The sequence below is a fragment of the Cavia porcellus genome, unplaced genomic scaffold, assembly GCF_034190915.1.
Source record: "Cavia porcellus strain 051 isolate PalLab524CR breed Dunkin Hartley unplaced genomic scaffold, mCavPor4.1 scaffold_33, whole genome shotgun sequence".
NCBI classification, from domain to species: domain Eukaryota; kingdom Metazoa; phylum Chordata; class Mammalia; order Rodentia; family Caviidae; genus Cavia; species Cavia porcellus.
Genome location: NW_026947516.1, coordinates 34,628,141 through 34,643,483, shown reverse-complemented (window position 1 = coordinate 34,643,483; position 15,343 = coordinate 34,628,141). Strand labels below are relative to the sequence as shown.

Below are 15,343 nucleotides of genomic sequence, written 5' to 3'. Positions count from 1 at the left end.
TTTTAAGGTACTTCATTTCGTAGTAATCCTTATTTGGAGTGGAAGTCCCATTGTGCTGCTAAGGCTATCCCTGAATTCTGCGCTCAAGCAATCTGCACTCAAGCAATCTTCCTTTCTCAGCCATGGGGACTGTAAATGCACACCAACACACCTGGTTTAATTTCTAAATGTATAATGCATTCATAAGATTGGAAAAATGAAAATCTAGAGGGGCATACAGTGGAAAGACTCCCAGCTAACAGGGTCGTTACACATCCTCACCGCCTTCAGGGCAAACACTGTTACTAATGTGAAGTGTCTTTATTAGTGTATAAACAATTACAAATATGTTCTTTTATGTCAGACTATACCACTGCATTACCCAAGTTATATACTTTCTTTAAACTCAAGGGACCCAGGAGACCTTTCCAATTCAGTATATAAAATGATTTCCCATTTCTTTTTCATGGTGATATAATATTCCAGGATCCCGTTGGATATGATACTAGAAGCAGTTGCTTTTGGTAGGATATGCAAATTGTCAGTGTTTCACTATGAGCAGACTGCACAGCTTATCATTTTACTTGTACATAAAGGAATCTGTAGGACATGTTCCTTGAGGTTGTTGAATCAAAGAGTGAGCATGTATAGCTCAAGAGAGACATTTTCTATGGCAGCAGTCATTATGAGTGTTTCATTTCTACTTGTTTTAGTAATCATGCGTATATATATTAAACCAGTTGCAGTTTACACTGTGCTTCTTCAGAGAATCTCATGTCAGTACTGTCATTGTTAATGGCACCGGACCTCAGGATGTATGAATGGTAGGAGAGGTACCTACAGCAATTCCTGAGAAACGGCTGCAGGAAGATTCTCCACTGGTAGTCATGACGACCCCCAGGAGACCCCCTTCTTTGCCCCTGCCCTGCTCTGCTGCTTGTCTTAGCTGTGAAGGGGGCAGGGAAGATGAGAGGCAATTCGAGCTCCACCAGGGAGGTGTGACTGTTGCCTCTCAGCAGTCACAGGAGTCCCCATTAGGGGTCAGATGTTTGTGAGCCAAAGGAGGAGCAGTCCAGTAGGTCCAGCCTTTGCTGGTGACTTTAGAAATATCAGGAGAGGGTCAAGCTCAAGAATAGTGTTAGGTGTGGCATCCCTGATAGGAATGGCTTGCTTGCAAGACAAGCGCTTATGCCGCTGAGCTAAATCCCCAGCCCTCAGGGATGGCTTGCTACATTTTTGAGACTGGGAAGTGCCCTGAAGTCCACAGACAACAAAAGCAATTTTCAGCCTATTTAAACAAATACTGTATCCTTTTTACCATGATCCGAACCTGTCTTTGTGGAAATATCCTGTCTGGCTCCTCTGATGGCCCTTAGCTAGCTAAGGGAGGGATCTTAAGCATTTCACCATGCCTGGAGACAACAATGTTTGGATGACACGAGTAAGATATTTGGCTTTTCATTCCATGCTTGGCACATGCTGGAGGGGACAAAATTAAGAAAGTTAAAAATTAAAATGCAGCAAGTTGGCGCAGGTTGTGCACCAGCAAGCAAAATGCATGTTTGGGGGAAAGCACTAGGACTAATGGCTGTGTTCCATGGAACCTCAGTGGGATTTCCCTGAATTTGGATTCTCAAGTGTGGAGTGAATACAAAGGCCAGCACTGGCACATATGTGTGAACTTGACCTTTGTGGTAAGTGGAGGAAGGATATGAATCATTCCTTCCTGCAGTAGCAAAGACACTGGAGTGAGAAACAAACACATCGTCACTCCTTGGACTTCAGGATGCTGTCTTCTCATGGGTTATTCCACAACATGAGAATAGCAGCATGCCAGACGTTAGATGTCCCCAATAAACAGTGCGTCTCAAGTTTGAGAATGTTTGAGAGTGGTGTTTGTGTACAGAAAAGCCTGTACAGAAGCTTGAAGTTTAAATTGTAGACATATGTGTGTATTGTATATGTTAGCAGGGTAAGTTTTGAGCTCTTCTATAACAATTTTGACAATTCAAACTTGAAAAAATTAAAAGAAAAGTACTAAGTATTTAAATATAACCTTTACCTAGCTTAGCTAATTTACATTTGCCTCCTTTATTGTCCTCTTGATGGATAGATGTTGGATTCTTTTTCCTAAATTATACTCTCTTACAAAACCAAATTACAATTAAAATTAATGTAACAGCATCCAAAACTCTTCTCTACTGCCCATACTCAAACATCAGTTGTACCAATATCTTTTACTGTGACATGTTTTCCCTGGTCTAGGACCTAATTCATGATTTGATGACATTTATTTGTCATGTCTCTTTAATCTCCTGTGATCTGGAGCAGTTTCTCTGCCTTTCCCTGCCTTCAAAGTCCTTGACATTTTTAAGTGTGCAATCTGGTCACTTTATAGGATGTGCCTCTGGATTTGTCTGATGTGTTCTTGGGATTTGACTCAAGGTTTGCATTTTTGGCAAAAACACTACACAAGCCATGGTGGGTGCTCACCACATCACACTGGGAGATACACACAATGGTCTATTCCATTCTCAGCACTGTTAACTTGATCTTACTCAAGGTGATCTGTGTCAGGTTTCTCCACTTGGTATATACATTTTAAAACCTGATTACTCCTAAACCTCTTGGTTCAGCTTACAAACCTTATTTTTCCACTTATATATGTAGATCAATTTGTATAAAGTAGGTCTTTCAGTGGGTAGACATCTCTGAATCAAGCAGTCTGAATTCTCTGATTCTAAACTACATTTATACATTCAATTTGCTTTATTTTCAAGCTTATCTAATGTCTAACAGGGAGAACAGTTTGTTCTATACCAAACTCTCCACAGTATCTACCTCATATAAATCTAAACAAATTAAGCCTATATATATGGTGAATCTCAAGTTCTCTGAAATGTTTCAGTAACAAACTGTGTGAACTGGGTCCAGTTTTATTTTATCATTCATTTTGAATCACAGGTATAAAAATGATACACTTTAAATTAGAATCTAAGACTTACATCTCAAATTTGCTAATATGCCAAATTGCCACAAACATTTTAAGTCTTTGAGCAAATACAATTTACCCATAATTCAATGTAAAAGTATTAAAAGCAGAGATTAATACTGGAGAAGTAGTTCGGTAGTTTGCTTGGCATGCATGAGTCCCTGGGTTCAGTCTTCTGTGTTGCAAAAAATAAAATACAATAAAATCAAACTATGGATTAGGTTTATCCATCCTGTCTTGGTTTCACGCTAACCATTGCTAAGCTTTCAAGACTAACTTGGTAAGGTGGGGCTTCTAATGTGTCCCAGGATTGCCAAAGTTATCAAATCTTGCATTCATGGAAAGACATGAGGATATTTGATAATTCTTTTAAAATAAATATACTTTGTGTTAAAAATTTTTTTTAAATCTTACAGTCATGGCAACGACCAGGTGAGGCCTGTCACTTTTAATGACCTGCAGTTAAGTAAGGGTGCTGTACAATTTACGAACCATTTCTCCATGGGCCATGACGTGAAACATTTGGGCAACACTGCACTAAGGAAATAATGTCATGAGTTGAGGTTGCTTGAGGAATGGAATAATTGGTATCTAGACTAAATTGAAACATCCTGGCATGTTAATGATTGTTATTAGCCATTTGTCACCCAGATAGATAACTACTATGCCATCAGAGGAATTCAATTCCTTTCTCATTTTTCTTTTCTTAGAGGGAGAGAGTGTACTGGGATTTGCACTCAGGGAACACTGAGCTACATCCCCAGCCAGTCCACCCCTTTTATTTTGAAGTAAGATCTAAGTTGCCCCAGTCGGGCCTCAAGCTTGCAACCCTCCTACCTCAACCTCCCAAATAACTGAGATTGTTAGGTGTGTGCCAACACACCCATCCATCCAGTCACTTTTAAACATGAAGACAATTGAGGGAGCTCTATGCTTCAGATATGACTACTACACCCTGTGTTCTTGAGTTCAGTCTGTCCCTTTATCTATGTGGATAGCTGCAAGCCCTCCTTAGCTTTTCCTGTCTCTTTCACATTTATTCCTCTCCTCTGGACCCCATGGTCTATAGCACTATTACCATCTCAAAAAGCTGTAGTTAGTAGGCACTTGACTTCATTCAGTCACAGTATCTATCAGTGGAGTTGTCATTGATAAATGGGTTGGGACAGTTCTTCATCATGCACAACCATCTCCACCTGTAGTTTTCCTAGTCATTGCAATAACAGTACAGCCTCAACACTTCCATGTGCCTCCGAGGAAAGCAGTACAAAATTAATTACTTGCATTACTGTCTGAATCTAGCATGTACTCTTCACAGTTTCCTTGCCTGATGGGCTCCAGCTCTTAGTAATACTTTAATGGTATGCGCTAGTTCTTGCATACTGTTGTTATTTTGTGCAGTTCTCGAATCACTTCCCAAAAGTAATTTAATAAAAGTAATTTCCCTAGCTGAAAATGTTGACCATCTGATAAAAGCTAGGAAAAAAGAGATATTTTCCCAAGGTGGTGTAACATTCAACCCCAGCAAGAAATGGTGGCACATATCTGTAATCCCAGTTGCTTGGGCAGCTAAAGCAGGATTACAAATTCAGTTTTATCTCTGCCTGGGCAACTTAGCAAGACCATGTCTCAAAATATAAAATATAAAAAAGGGATAGGCAATGTAGCTCAGTGGTAGGGTGCTGGCTTACCACCCCCAAAGCCCAAGCATCCACATGGCACTGGTTCAATCCTCAGTACCACACATGCATGCAACACACACACACACACACACACACACACACACACACATACATGCACACACAGGCACAGAGAGAGGGAGAGGAAGAGGGAGGGAGGGAGGGGGAGGGAGAGAAAGATAGAGAAAATATAACTTTCTTTCAACTTCTTTAGTGCATTTGCAGCCTGTAGTGGTTCCTAAAGCATACTGGCCACACCCCTTCTTGTCTTCAGGGCATCTGCTCTTCATCTACTGGGAACATCAGCTGCTAATGGGTCACAGCTGGGTCCATGTTCAGGAATTTATTTCAATCACAGACCCTTCTTTCCAGAGGTAACAACTCCTCTCACAGGGGTACAGCCTGGCTCGGGTCAGGCCCCTTGTCTCATTTTGGGACAGTTTGGAAGGGCATCTCAGTTCCAGGGCACCCTTTGGGAATCAGAGACTTTGGCTGTTGTCTCAACACAACTTGGCTTCTCCTCACCCCTGTCTGCCTTCCTCAGATTCTTCAGGGTCATCTGTAATGAGCATGTCACAGGAAACTTTCTGTAGCTGAGGCTGGCAGTCAGGATTCCAAAAAAGCCTTGTTTTATTTCCTTGGGAAATAAAGTGGTGAGACAAGAGAAACCTGAACATTCTCCTCCTTCACTCTCTTGTCTGCTCCCCAAGGCAGGCTAGCCTTCAATGCTACATTCTTATTTATAAAGCTTTCATGTGAACAGCCAAGGTTCACACCACACCACAGCATCATTTCCTTCCTCTACACTGAGCCTAATCACTCTCCTTCTTCATAGTTTACTCAAGCTTGCTTCCCCTAAGATGTTGTGTATGCTTCTATTCTTCACAAACAGTTCATCTGCCAACTTCCTAACAACAGCATGGCTGTCCAAGGCTCAGCCCTTCACTCTCTTTTTGTTTATGCGTACACTTGTGTTATAATGTGGATAGATGTCCTCCAAAATACAAGCATGAAAGCCGTGGTGCTCAGCCCATAGCGCTAATTTGGAGTTGATGGAACCTTTAAGAGGTGGGTCCTTGCTTGAAGAAGTGAGGTCATTGTGGGGCATGCCCTCCAAGAAGGCCCTTCCTGTTTCTTTGCTTCCCAGCTACCATGAAGTGCGAAGCTTTGCTTTGCTAGGTGCTCCCACTGTGATGCACTGCCTTGACCAGGGCCCAAAAGCTCTACACCTAACTTTGGATTGAAACTTCTGAAATTGTGAGTCAAACTAAACCTTTCCTCCTCAAAAGTTAATTATCTGGGTCTGTTGCTATAATAGTGGAAATTTAGGAAAATTTGCTACCTTGATGATCTCATTCAATCTCAGGGCAAAGTGCACCTTCTATATGATGATGACTCCCATGATTGGTATCTATAGCCAGAACGTCCTCCATAAATCCAGACTTGTAAATCAAACTGCCCCCTCTGCATCGTCCTAAGTGGTTTAATAGTTCTATCAAGGTCACAGTCTGATTTGAACTTTTCAGACTTCGTGCCTGCTATCCTTCCCCTCCTTCACTGTGTTCCACTCATTTTACAACCACCTTCTCAAACACACCATCCAGGTCTAACCTCAAAGACTTCATACTTACCAATTGCTTGGCACAGTATGCTTTACCTCAGCGGCTGTTTTGCTGACTTCCTCAATGCCTTGAGGGTTTTACCAAAAATATGCCTTCTCAGTCAAACTGTCCCATCACTATTTACAATTGCAGCTTCCAACTATTACCTCTCCTTGTTTTAGTTTCTATATCACATTTATTACCAGCAGTTACACTATGGTTTCTTTTTCTTAGTTTGTATATTATCTTCTCCCCTGAACAGAATATAATGTTTTTAAAAGTAGTGATTGAGTAACTTTAGCTCTCTTCACTATCCCAGAGCATCTAAGACTCCTGGCACAAAAAATGCCCTCAAAATGAATGAATAAATTATGGAGGAGACACTAAAGCACACAGTGCAAGTGACACGTTGGAATTTCATATACCAGGTTGTCGTCCCTGGGCATTAGTTGTATTGCTTTTATGGGGTGGTATACGGAGCTCCAGAATAAGAGAGACAGGCCAGAGATAGTCCAGCAAAGAGATCAAGGAAAGACTAAGGAAATAAGATCCTCAAGGAAGGAAATAGAAATTCTTTTGGAATTTCATACCCAAGGAAGCAAAACTTGACAGATAATTCAACATTTTCCCCTGAAGATGAGCAACACTTGTGCATCTCTGCTGAAAAGAGAACAGAAGGGGGTTAAATAATAGATTGAAGAATTCTGAATGATACAAAAGGAAAAATAACCACCACCCTGGATAAATGCTGAGTGTACTAGGTTCATCCTCCTCTGGAAGTTTATACAGTATAGATTTCCCTTCAAGTCTGGTAATGTTAGATAACAACATAGACAAGGTAAAGGCTAAAGCAAAAATGTAAAATGGCTTTATTACAAGCCTTTCGATGTTTCCTCCCTCTGAATTCTCTTTTGCTCCCTTGATCAGTTCAGTGTCTCATCTAGGCCTTTTTCATGTAGGACAGGTCCTCCCGGCCCAAGTCACACAATAATACCCAATGATCATTCTAGCACTTTGCTCAAATATAAGTCAAATGTGCATTTATAATGAATTAGAGTCTTCCTTTATAGTGACACTAGAGTCTTATAAATGCCTTTAAATTGATGTTACAGTTTTCCTTAAGTCTTCCTTATATTTCTTCCTCCTCTCTTACCTTGTTTCTCTAAAAAATCTTTGGCATTCTAAAATAGTATACAACAGCCTGATGTAGTGATACAAAATGTGACCTTTTTAACCACAGCCAAGCCAGCATTTGTTATTGTTTGAATTTCAAATGATTGCCATTTTTTCTGGAGTAAGACTGAATCTTAGTGTTGTTTTAAATTGCATTTCTCCATTGGACAGAGATGTTGAACATTTTTTCATGGCCATCTGTATTGTTCTCTATGAGTATCCATTTACTTCTCTAGCTCATTTCTTGACTGGGTCTTTATTTTAGGTGTTTTTAATTTTTTTGGTTTTTATTTAAGAGAAAAAATATACAGAAACCAAAAAGCAAAAGAGATAAGGTAACAACAACAAAAGGAAAATGAAAACAGTATAAGTATTCAAAACAAGAAGATAGAAATGTAACAATGGTTGTAATATTGTGTATTCTTACCTTCAAAAGGGCTGCTTAGATTACCAGATATAGACATGTAAAATTGATCTAATCATATGAGTAGTAAATGTTCTTTTACAAGAACTAACACAATTGGTGGTATAATCATTTTACCTATCATATACACACACACACACACACACACACAAATTTATGTCTTTTTCCTGTTCTCTTCCTTTTTTCCTTCTTTTCCCTGTTACCTGTTTTACTTTTCTTATTTGAGCAGTTTCTTACACTTACACAATGTTTATTGTAGATTTTGGATCATATATACTCTTTCAATTTCTTGCACTAGGGAGGCAATATGGTATTTACACATGTGAGGTTGATTTATTTCACTTATGACTATAGGCTCAATTCACGTCCATTTACTTATAAAGGTCTCAATGCAATCTTTCTTTATAGCTTAGATTTCTCCACTGTATACAATTACCAAATTTTTAAATTTATTTCTTGATTGATGGGCACTTGCGTTGTTTCCAAGATTTGGCTATTACAAATTGTGTTACTTTAAACATGGTTACACATATATCACTGTGATGTGATGTTTTCAGTTCTTCTAGGAAAATACCCAGAAGCACGATAGCTGGGTCAAATGGAATCTCTAATCCTAGCTTTTTGTGGAAGCTCCACACTCATTTCCACTGTGGTTGTACCAGCCTAAACTCCCACCAATAGTGGAGAAGAATTCCTTTTTCCCCACAGCCCATCCAGCATTTGTTATTGGTTGATTTCTTGATCTTGGCCATTCTTTCTAGAGTGAGATAAAATCTCAATGTTGTTTTAATTTAAATTTCTCAAATGGTCATTGATGTTGAACATTTTTTACATATATTTATTTGCTATTTGTATTTTTTCACCTGACATATGTGTATTCATCTCAGAATTGGGTCTTGAATTTTGGGGGCCTGATTTCTAAAAATTCTTTATATGTTCTAGATAGAAGTCCTTTGTCTGAGGGATAATTGGCCAAGATATTTTCCCAATTCATGGGTTTTATTTTCACTGTGTTGGAGATTTCTTTTGAAATGCAAAAACTTTTTAATAAGACATGATTCTAGTTACTGACTCTGGCAAATATTTCCCATGCAGTCTGATTTTTGTTCATGAACTCTCTGCCCTACCCCATATGTTGTCATTTCTACCTACTTTGTCTTCCAGCAGATTTAGTGTTTCTGTTTTAATATTTAGATCTTTGATTCATTTTGACTTTAGTGCCTGGTGACAGACATGGTTTTTGGCTCATAGAAAGCCAGTTTTTCCAATACCATTTATTAAAGAGGCTATCTTTCTTTCAGTGAACGTGTTTGGCCGCTTTGTCGAAGATGAGGCGGCTGAGTGTGTGTATAGTTGTGGCTGTAGCTTCTAATCTGTTCCATTGATCTTCAGCTCTGTTTTTATTCCAGTATCATGCTGATTTTATCACAGTAGCTTTGTAGTATAATTTCAAGCCAGGAATTGTGATGCTTCCTGCCATGCCTTTGTTGCTCAGAATTGCATTTGCTATTTCTAGGTCTCTTCTGGTTCCAGATGAATTTTAGAGACATTTTCTCTACTTCTGTGAGGTTTGCAAATGTTATTTTGATTAGAATTGCATTAAATCTGTGTAACAATTTTGGGAGAATGGGCATTTCCCAAAATTGTTCTTCCCAAACTTTTGTTCTTATCCATGAACAGGGAATGCCTTCCCATTTTCTGAAATGCTCTTTGATATCCTTTTTAAGAGTAATGAAATTTTCAATGTATAAATCATTTACTTCCTCTGTTGGATTGATTCCTAAGTATTTCACTTTTTTGAATGGTATTGTGTAGGGTGTTGCTTCTCTATTTCTCTCCCAGTAAGTTTATTGTTTGTGTAAAGGAATGCTATTGATTTTTCAGTATTGATCATGTATCTGGCTACATTACTGAATTTGGTTATTACGTCTAGAGGTCATTCAATAGAGTTTTGGGCATCTTCTATGTAGAATATCATATCATCTACAAATAGTGATAATTTAACTTCTTCCTTTCCTAGCTTTATTCCTTTTATTTCTCTCTCTTGTCTTAATTACTCTGGCCAATGTTTTGAGAATGATATTGAATAGGAATGGTGATAATATCCTGATTTTAGGTTGAAAGTTTTCAGTTTTTGTTCATTTAGTCAGATGTTGGCTGTTGGTTTATCATATATGGCTTTTATCAGACTGAGGTGAAGACCACCTATTCCAATTTTCTGCAGGGTTTTTATCATGAATGATTGTTGGATTTTGTTGAAAGCTTTTTCTGCATCTATTGAGATGATCATGTGATTCTTATCTTTGGCTCTGTTGATATGGTATATTACATTTATTGATTTGCATATGTTGAATCACCTCTGTATTCCTGGGATGAATCTCACCTGGTCATGGTGTATAATCTTCTTGAGGACTTGTTGCATTCTATTTGCCAGTATTTTATTGAGAATTTTTGCATCTATGCTCATTAGGGAGATTGGCCTGTAATTCTCTTTTTTGGTTGTCTTTCTCTGATTTTGGTATTAGGTTAATACTTGCTTCCAGGAATGAATTAGGGAGACTTGCTTCCTTTTCAGTTTCACTGAAGAGTTGAGGAGTGTTGGCATTAAGTCTTCCTTAAATTTCTTGTAGGATTCAGCAATGAATCCATCAGGACCTGGGCTTTTTTTTGTTGGAAAGGTTCTAAATATATTTTCAATTTTATTAACTGAAATTTGGTTCAGCAGTTTTTCATCTTCTTGATTCAACTTTGGTAATTCATATGTTTTTAGGAATCTGTCCATTTCTTCCATGTTATCAAACCTTTGAGAGTAAAGGTTTTTGAAGTAGGTATAAATGACTTACTGTATTTCCACAGGGTCTGTCATATTCCACCCTTTTCATATTGCATGGATTTGAGTTTTTTTTTTCTTTACTCTTTTTGATAAGGTTGTCTAGGGGTTTATCAATTTTATTGTTTAAAAGAACCAACTCTTCAATTTATGAATTCTTTTTATTGTTTTCTTAGTTTCAACTGCATTAATTTCTGCTCTGATCTTTATAATTTCCTCCCTTCTTTTGGCCTTGGTCTTGACTTGCTCTTCTTTTTTTTTTGAGAAGTTTGAGGTGCAACATTATGTTGTTTATTTGTGTTCATTTCATTTTCGTGACATGAGAGATTAGTGCTATAAATTTTCCTTTGAGGACTGCTTTCACTGCATCCCACAGGTTTTGGTAAGTTGTGTTTGCATTTTCTTTTGATTGAAGATATTGTTTAATTTATTCTATAACCCATTGGTTGTTTTGGAGAGTGTTATTTAATTTCCATGTGTTTATGTGGTTCTTGTGGCATTTTTTGTCACTAATCTCCAATTTTATTGTGCTTTGGTCAGGTAATATGCATGGGATTATTTCAATTCCTTTGCACTTACTGAAGCATGTTCTGTGGACTAATATATGATCTATTTTAAAGAATGAACCATGTGTAGCAAAGAAGTAGGTGTATTCTGATGTTGTTGGGTGGAATACTTGGTAATATTAGGTCAATTTTTTCATGTTTGATTCAGTTCGGTTATACTTTTGCTGATTTTTTGTTTGTTTAATCTGTCTCTTTGTGATAATGGTGTATTAAGATCCCTCAGTATAACTGTATTATTATTTTTTATTTCATTTATTTTAAAGAGAAAAAAGTCAGAAAAGAAAAACAAAAAGCAAAGGAGATAAACAGCAACAAACCCAAAATAATAACAATATAGATTTTCAAAACAGAATGAAAGAAATTTAACAATGGTTGCTATATTGCATATTATCTTTTTTTCAAAGAAAGAAAAGAACAAAATATAAAAACAGAAAAAAGTAGAACAATACAGAATTCAAAAAAATTAACATCATAAAATCGCTGGTTGATACATTACACATTGTCATCTTAAAAAATAGTTGCCACGTCACAAAATCAAAGCATAAAAAGTGGCTAGACACTCAAAACACTGACAGTACAAACCCTTCTGTTCAATGATCCAACAGAAATTCAGTTATATGGTCATCTATCTTACACACTATACATACCATTATATCCTTTAACACACTTTCCTTCCCTTTCATTTTTACAATATTTCTTATACTTTTTGGATCCCACTACTCTGTCAGTTTTTATTATTTTTTACACTAGAAAGACAAGGTGATATGTAATAATGTGAGTCTTGTTTATTTCACTCATGAGGATATTCTCAAGTTGCCTCCATTTACCTATAAAGGCCTCAAGATCACCCTTTTTATATTTGAGTAGTATTCCATTGTATAAAAATACATTTTTCTCATAACTATATCATTGCTTTTTTATTTTTATGTCTATTAAGATTTGTCTTACATAATTGGGTACATATATATTTATGATTGTAATCTCTTACTCTTCAAGTTTTCCCCTAACAAGTATGTAGTGACCTTCTTTATCTCTTTTCATCCTTCTTGGTTTGAAGTTCACATTGTCTGCAAACAGAATAGCTACCCCTGCTTTTTTTCTGCATTCCTGTTGCATGGAGTATTGTTTTCTATCCTTTGGCTTTTAGTCTATGGGTTTTCCTTTTGAGTTTCTTGTGTTTCTTGTACACAGCATATTGTTGGATTTTGTTTCTTAATCTACTCTACCATCAGGTTCTTTTTATTGGTGAGTTGAGACCATTTACATTGATGGATATTACTAATATGAACAGACTTATCACTTTCATGTTATCTTTATGCTGTTAGTTTTCTACTTTTTCTGTTTAATTGTTTACTCTGCTTAGTGCTTTCCTTCTGCTATTGTTCTTGGAATTGTAGTAATCTTTGTCTCTTTCTAGAATATCTTTCAATACTCTTTGCAGTGTTGGTTTTGTGGTCATGAATTTCTTTGGTTGCTCTTTTTCATGGAAGTATCTTATTTTTCCATCAATTTTCAAAGATAATTTTGTAGTGTACATCAATCTGGGTTGAAAGCTGTTTTATTTCAGGATCTGAAATACTTCATTCCAAGCTCTTCTTGACTTGACGGTTTGTGTTGAGAAGTCTGCCATGATTCTGATAGGTTTTCCTTCATAGGGATCTGTTTTTTTTTTTCTCTGATAGCTTTTACTATTCTGTTCTTCTGCTGAATTTATGATACCACCATTATTGTATGTCTGGGTGAAGATTTATTTTGGTTATGGGTATTTGGGGTTCTATATGTCTCACTTATCTGTATATCAGATTCTTTCCCCATGTTTGGCAAATTTTCTATTATTTCTGTACATCGTATTCATGTCATTTGTGTTGACTCCTGTTTTTTCACTGAAACCTATAATTCTTATATTGTTTCTCAGTTCACCATCTTGAATCATTGTTTCCTGGTTCCTTGTTTTTTAGAGATCTTTTCTTTTGTGATCATAAGCTTCCACCTTGTTTTCAAGATTTGAGAGTCTATCTTCAGCCTCATTCAAGCAGTTTTGCCAGTTTTCAATGGGATTTTTAATTTCCTGAATATCCTTTTGAATGTATTTTACACATTCTAATTCTGTCTTACATTGTTCATTCAAGGTTTCCATCATTTTCTATGTTTATCTCAATCTTCTTTAGATACACTGAGCTTCTCTTTCATAATTTTTGTCACTTATTTTTTTACCTGAAAGATTTTTTTATCTAATTTCCTCTATAGTTTCATGGAATTGTTTCTTTACCTCAGTTGCTATCATTTCAGAAAATTCTGTTGTGCAATTTCCACTGTCTTGCATTTCAGTGTGTCTTGGGTTTGTTCTCAGTGGGATAAGGGCTGAGACTGCATCTTGCTCTTTCACATTATAATTTTCCTCTGGGAAACTTGAAGCTAACCAGGCACCATCCCAATGGATTGCACTGGAACCCTGCAGTGGGCAGAGCTTCCATACTCTGGTATCCTCATTGCTTGCTGAGGCTAACCCTTAAACAGCAGTGCTGGAGCCTTGTGCTCTGTGACCTACGAGGCTGTCCAGGAATTCCGCTGATCCACTGCACTGAGTTGCACTGGGATACTTGGCTGGGTGGAGCTAAGATCCGCTGCAGCTAGCAGGGTCACATCCCTGGAGTGTGTCATTGGGGCCTTGCACCTGGTTGCCTGGAGTTCAGAACCTCTGGGAGTCAGGTGGCTAACCAAGAGCAAGCCCCCAGATTGTGGGGCTGCCTGGGCCTTGCACTTGGCTAGGAGGTGTTCAGAGCCTTGGGATCATGTGACTAACCTGAGTGCACCTCCGGTGTATGGTGTTGTGGCTTTGCTCCTGGCTGGGTGATGTTTGGAACCTCTGGGACCCAGGTGGCTAGCTGGGATACAGCCCTAAACTATGGTGATCACGTTATTACTTTTTTGGGTTCTTTACATATTGTAGATATTAGTCTTCCTTATGAGAAGTAGCTGGCAATAATTTTTCCCATTCTTTTTAAATTTTTTTTAATTAAAAAATGTTTCCCATTCTATAGATTGTCTCTTCACCCCACTGATTAAATCTTTGTTTTGTATAGAAGCTTTTTAGTTTGCTGTAATTCTTGCCACTATTTCTTATATGATTGAGCTTCTGTTTAGAAAATCCTTTTCTACTCCTTTGTATTCAAGTGTTTTATCTATTTGTCTTCCTGAAGGTTTAGTGGTTCTGTTTTAGTGTTTAGATCTTTGATCCATTTTGATTTTAATTTGGTATGTGGTAAGTGATAAGGGTCCAGGTTCATTCTTCTGCAAACAGATAACCAGTTTTGCCAACATCAGATTAAGAATAGGCTATCTTTCCTCCACTTTATGCTTTTGGACCCTTTGTCAAATATCACATAGTTGAATATGTCTGGGGAGGCTGCTGATTCCTTATATCTGTTCCATTAATGCATGTATCTGTTTTTGTTGCAGTACCATGTTGTTTTTAATCACTATTGCTTTGTTGTGTAGCTTAAAGTCTGATCTTGCTAGGGTAGCTGTTTTGCTCTTGTTGCTTAAAAGTTACTTTTGCTATTTGGGATCTCTTATGATTCCATATAAATTTTAGGATTGTTTTCTTTAGATCTGTAATGTATACTCTTGGTATTTTCATTGGACCTGAATTGAATCTGTAAAACAGTTTTGGAAGTATGACTATTTTGACAATATTGGTTTTTCCTATCCAGAAACAAGGAACATCTTTCTATTTTCTCATGTCCTTTTCAGTCTCCTTTTTTCAGAGTACTGTAGGTTTTTTTGTACATATATTTCACTTCTTTCATTAGGTTAATTCCTAGATATTTCATTTTTCTTGAAGATACGGTGAATGATACTTTTTTCATAATTTCCTTCTCATTTCATTCATTTTTGGTATATGCAAACACTAATGATTTTTGTGTGTTGATCTTGTATTGTGCTACTTTGCTGAAATTACTGACTCTAAGCGTTGCTTGGTGGAGTTCTTTGGGTTTCCCATATGGAGTATCATTTCATCTATAAATAGTGATAATTTGGGTTCTTTCTTTCCTGTATGTGTCCTTTTTATTTCTTTCTCTTACGTAAACTTCAGTGG

General features: G+C 37.3%; 1 protein-coding gene across 1 annotated transcript in view; it reads left to right on the top strand.

Annotated features, from left to right (window-relative positions):
• The first annotated feature begins 5,746 nt into the window (after positions 1 to 5,746).
• Fthl17 (ferritin heavy chain like 17) overlaps positions 5,747 to 15,343 on the top strand; it is a 43,658-nt gene continuing 34,061 nt past the window's right edge. Inside the window, exon 1 of the mRNA XM_063242819.1 lies at positions 5,747 to 5,907. The gene's annotated coding sequence lies outside the window, so the exon portion shown is untranslated. The remainder of the gene's footprint in view (positions 5,908 to 15,343) is intronic.